The 5,803-nt window shown below is 40.4% G+C and overlaps 1 protein-coding gene across 1 annotated transcript in view; it reads left to right on the plus strand.

Annotated features, from left to right (window-relative positions):
* SPECC1 (sperm antigen with calponin homology and coiled-coil domains 1) overlaps window positions 1-5,803 on the plus strand; it is a 449,155-nt gene that overhangs the window by 90,166 nt on the left and 353,186 nt on the right. The gene's annotated exons all lie outside the window — the stretch shown is intronic.

A 5,803-nucleotide genomic window follows, 5' to 3' on the forward strand; every position in this document is an offset into this window, starting at 1 on the left:
TTCAATTTCCTCATCTTTGGCTTTGGTGGTTGGTGCATAAATTTGAATAATAGTTGTATTAACAGGTCTTCCTTGTAGGCATGTGGATACTATCCTATCACTGACAGCATTGTACTTCAGGACAGATCTTGAAATATCCTTTGTGATGATGAATGCCACACCATTCCTCTTCAAACTGTCATTCCCCGTATAGTAGATCACATGGTTGTCTGATTCAAAATGGCCAAAACCAGTCCATTTCAGCTCACTAATGCCAAGAATATCAATCTTTATGAGTTCCATTTCATTTTTGACAATTTCCAATTTTCCTAGATTCGTATTTCGTACATTCCGTGTTCCGATGATTAATGGATGTCTGCAGCTGTTTCTCTTCAATTTGAGTGGTGCAACATCAGTAAATGGAGGTCTCGAAAGCTTTACCTTATCCATGTGAGTAAAGCTGGGTTTACTCAGATGATGCAGATCTTTCCCAGTCCTATTTTGAGAGCCTTCTAACCTAACCGGACTACACATAAATTTGCGCGGTAATGTATCAGTGTTTCTTTGCTATTCATAAGGTTTTCCCTGCCCAATTCTTTGAGAAATGGACAGGCTCTTCCTTCTTCCTAGTCTGTCTCAGACTGTAGGCTGGGCTGATAACCTGTGAACCATGTGCATCCCGCTGGGTTTGTAACACCAGTGGCTCAGCCTCAAAACTCACATCAACACGTCACCATGACAGAACAAACCGATACACAAGTTTGTCTCCCTGTTGGAAACCTCTCGTACCACCTTTACCTGGGTCCTTCCGGGTGACTCCTCCTCTGTCCAGGTTCCTGGCTTTTAATCCCCTTTCTCCCGCTCTACTGTCCTGCTCCTTTGGGCATGCCTGAGTTCCCTCTCTCACCTGGATCCCTGTGGGTGGCTCCTCCTCTGTCTGGGTTCTGGCTTTTTATCCCCTTTTGCCCGCTCTCCCACCCTGCTGCTTTGGGCATGCCTGAGTTCCCTCTCCTCACCTGGATCCCTGCGGCTGACTGCCCCTCTGTCTGGTTCCTGGCTTTTAATCCCCTTTCTCCCACTCTCCCACCCTGCTGCTTTGGGCATGCCTGAGTTCCCTCTCTCACCTGGATCCTGGCAGCTGACTGCTCCTCCATCCCGGTTCCTGGCTTCTAATCCCCTTTCTCCCGCTCTACCGTCCTGTTGCTTTGGGCGTGCCTGTGTTCTCTCTCCTCACCTGGATCCCTGTGGCTGACTGCTCCTCTGTCCAGGTTCCTCGTCTAGGGCTGAGACAAGTACAAAACCAAAAACAAAAAAACCAAACTAGTTGCCATTGAGTTGATTACAACTCATGCTGACCTTTTCATGTCAGAGTAGAACTGTGCTCCATATGGTTTCCAATGACTGGTCTTTGGGAAGAAGATCAACAGGCTTTTCTTTGAAGGCACCCCTGACTTTGAACCTTCAAGCTTTCAGATAGCAGCCAAGTACTTAACCATTTTCCCCCATCCGGGCACTTTGAGACTTCTGACAAAAATGGGAATTTTTATGTATGGGTTTATAGTATTAATTATCATACATTAATGTTTTTTAATTTAGATTGTAGCAGCATTATTCATGTTTACTGTAAGCCCTGTTGAGGATAATATATATTCTCTGTAACTCAAGAAGGACTTTCAAGATTTGCTACTTTGAAGACATTGCACAGTTTATAGTACTTATTACAAGAAACTATTTGCTTGCTCAGAGTTCTGAAATACTGACTTCTGTGTGAAGATTTTGTGCTTAGCTTCTATTGGAGACAAAGTGATATAGTGTAGAAAGTAAAAGTGCTTTGGCGGCAATAGGCTTGAATTAAATTGCAACTCTCTACTTCTAATGTATATAAACTTGGGCTGTTGTTGTTGTTATTTGCCGTCGAGTTGGACCCGACTCATAGTGACCCCTTCTTGGGTTTCCGAGGCAGTATCACTACAGAAGTAGATTGCCCAACCTTCCTTCTGAGGAGTGGCTAGTGGGTTTGAACCGCCAGCCTTCTGGTTAGCAGTCAAGTGCCTTAGGCACCATGCTACCAGAGCTCCTATCTCTGTGAGCTGCAGTTACTTATTTGTAAGAAGGAAAAACAGAATAGCTACAAGGTCAGATCATATCTGATTTAGCTGGAATTCAACAATGAGGAAACATTCTACCTTGTATAACAAAATAAAAAGTAGGTGAGTCAAAAATTGTTTGATTTGGGGTAATCTCAGGAATGCCATCAAGAACACAAGTTCTCTTTATCTTTCTGTTCTTCCATCCTCTGGATGTTGGTTTGGTCCTCTAACCAGTTCCCTTCCCCATCATGGGATGCCTGCTGCAGAGAGGACAAAGTCCAATGGGAGAAGTAGGCATCTCCTCCAGTGTATCGCTTTAAGAGCTAAGAGCATGAGAACTGTCCCCAACCCCACCAGCAGGTGTCTTTTGATAGTACAAATAGTTCACTTGCTTGGTTCCTACCCAAAAGTTTGGCAGTTTGAGTCCACCCCAGAGTTGCCTCAAAAGAAAGATCTTGCAGTCTATTTCTGACAAATCAGCCATTGAAAACCCTATGAAACACAGTTTTACTCTGACACATATGGGTTGCTATGTTGTTGTTGCTTTTAGATGCCATCAAGTTGGCTTCGACTCATAGCTACCCTATGTACAACAGAACAAAACACTGCCTAGTCATGCACCATCCTCACTGTTCTTGCTATACTTGATCCCACCTTTGCAGACATTGTGTCAATCCATCCTGTGGAGGGTCTTCCCCCTTGTTGCTGACCCTCCACTTTACCAAGTATAGAAAACTCCAGGGAATAGTCCCTTCTGACAACATGACCAAAGTAGGTGAGATGAAGTCTAGCCTTCCTTGCTTCCAAGGAGCATTCCAGCTGCACTTCTTCCAGGACAGATTTATTTGTTCTTCTGGCAGTCCATGGTACTTTCAATATTCTTCACCAGCACCACAACTCAAAAGCATGAACTCTTCTTTGGTCTTCCTTATTCATTGTCCAGCTTTCACATGCATATGAAGCAATTGAAAAGGCCATGGTTTGGGTTGGCATAGTGCTAAGGTATCTGATTACTAACCAGTAGACTAGCGGTTAAAACCCACTAGCCACTCCTTGAAAGGAAGGTTGGGCAGTCTACACCCAATCTAGTGATATCGCCTCAGAAACCCAAGGAGGAGTCGCTATGAGTCGGATCCAACTCCATGGCAGTGAGTTTGGTTTTTTTGGTTTAGTCTTCAAGTCTTTGCTCTTCAGTACTTTAAAGAGGTCTTTTGCAGCACATTTGCCCAGTGCAATTCATCATCTGATTTCTTGACTGTTGCTTCCATGGGTGATGATTGTGGATCCAAGTAAAATGAAATCTTTGACAACTTCTGTCTTTTCTCCACTTATCGTTATACTACATGTTGGTTCAGTTGTAAGTATTTTTGTTTTCTTTATGTTAAGATGTAATCCATACTGAAGACTGTAGTCTTTGATCTTCATCAGTAAGTGCTTCAAGTCATCTTCACTTTCAGCAAGCAAAGTTGTGTCATCTGCATATCACAGGTTGTTAAAGAATGAACTTCTCAGATTATTTGCTCAGCAAACAGATTGAATAAGTATGGTGAAAGGATACAACTCTTATACACACCCTTATTTTAAACCATGCAGTATCCCCCTTGTTCAGTTCTAATGACAGCCTCCTGCTCTATGCACAGGTTCCTCATAAGCACAGTTAAGTGTTTTGGAATTCCTATTCTTTGCAATGTTATCCATAATTTGTTATGATCCACACAGTTGAATGCTTTTGCATAGTTGGTAAAACACAATTAAACATCTTTCTAGTATTCTTTGCTTTCAGCCAAGATACATCTGACATCAGCAATGATATCCCTTGTTCCACATCCTCTTCTAAATCCAGCTTACATTTCTGGAAGTTCCCTGTCAATATACTGCTGGAACCATTTTTTAATTATCTTAAGCAAAATTTTACTTGCATGTGATATTAATGATACTGTTTGATAATTTCTACATTCTATGGGATCACCTTTCTTTGAAATGGGTACAAATACGGATCTTTTCCAGTCAGTTGGCCAGGTAGCTGTTTTCCAGATTACTTGGCATAGACAGTAAGTGCCTCCAGCACAGCATCTGTTTGTTGAAACATCTCAATTCCATTATCCCAACCAAAAAAGTCATGCTAATTTCTCATCATCAAATAACCAATCAGAATTCACATTTCTCCTTGTGCCAAGACTTTTTAAAAAATTATGATCCAAGTAATGACCTCAAACTGAAACTAACTCACAAAACTAAAGTAACAGTCACTATAGATTATCTATCATCTATTTTTAACTTTTTCCGTGCTAAATAACTCCAGGGATTTGTCACCCTTTTCTCAGTTTAGGAGTAAATCTTAATTACACAGCATAAACCAATCATGATGATTGGGTCACCATGAGTTAGTGTTAATTCAATGGCAGCTGGTTCCCACTGGTTAGATCTCCTTTCTCTGTTGTTGATCAGAACTGAGTCATGTAGTGTCCTAAACTCACTCACTAGCAAGGAAAATGGAATCACCATGATTGGCTTAGACTGTGTAATTAATATTCACTCCTGAACTGAGAATAGGGTGACCCTCCACCAGAGAACAGATCCCTGGAGTTCTTTGGCAAGGAGAAAGTGGGAAATATATGATAGATAGGTAATCCACAGTGATTGTTAAGTTTTGTGGGTTATTTTAAGTTTGAAGTCATTATTTGGATCATGATTTTTAAAAAGTATTAGCACAAGAAGAAATGTGAACTCTAATTGGCTATTTGATGATGAGAAATTATTGTTAATTTTTTTTGGTTGGGATAATGGAATTGTGGTTTAATTAAAAAAAAAAAAAAAAGATTAATTATCTTTGGATACACATCCTGAAATATTTACCAATGAAATAGGCTGTCTGTGATTTGTTTTGAAATAATTGAGGGTGGAGTGAAAAGTAGGTGGTGGTAGATGAAACAAAATTGAGCATGTGGAAGTAGAGTAGATAGGTACATAGCAGATCATCATAGTATTTCTCTGATTTTGTATTTATTTGAAGTGGTTTGTAATTAGAGAAATTTTAGTTAAAGTTTGATGTCTAAAAAATACTGAGCACTAAAAAAAATGAAACTCACTGTCAAGGAGTCGATTTGACTCATAGTGACCCACCTCCTTGGGTTTCCCAGGTGTTATATCCATGAAAGTAGATTGCCCAGTCTTCCTTCCAAGGAGTGACTGGTGGATTTGAACCTCCAGCCTTCTGGTTAGCAGTCAAGTGCCTTAGGCACTATGCCACCAGAGTTCCCCAGTAAAAATTAGGAACTGTCTGCTACCCTACCTTCAGTTTAAGCTCAGTCTGTAACAGTCTAATAATTTTATATGTACTTGAGTTATTTAAGAAATCCTCTCAGAAACTGAAGAATTTTTCCATAATATAAACAATTTCACCTGAAATTATTTTAAGATGTCATTTTTCAAAATGAAAATTTTTTTCATTTTCACAAAAACATATAGCAGTACATGAGCACTAGAGAAAAGTAAAAAATATAGGCAAAAAGGACATCATAATCTCACCCACTCACAGACTGCCACTATCAGGGCCTTTTTCCAAATCCTGTCCTGCTCATCTGTGCATCTGTGTCTATGTGATTTTTGTTTGCTTATCTACAAAAATGGCTTTTTAAAGATGGCGGACTAGGCAGAAGGATTGCACAGACCCTCTTCAACAAAGAAAAGGGAAACCAATTAACACAGACACAGAAGATAATCTTGGACCCCTG

Source organism: Orycteropus afer, unplaced genomic scaffold, assembly GCF_000298275.1.
Source record: "Orycteropus afer afer isolate SDZICR_OR568_19922 unplaced genomic scaffold, OryAfe1.0 scaffold00139, whole genome shotgun sequence".
NCBI lineage: Eukaryota > Metazoa > Chordata > Mammalia > Tubulidentata > Orycteropodidae > Orycteropus > Orycteropus afer.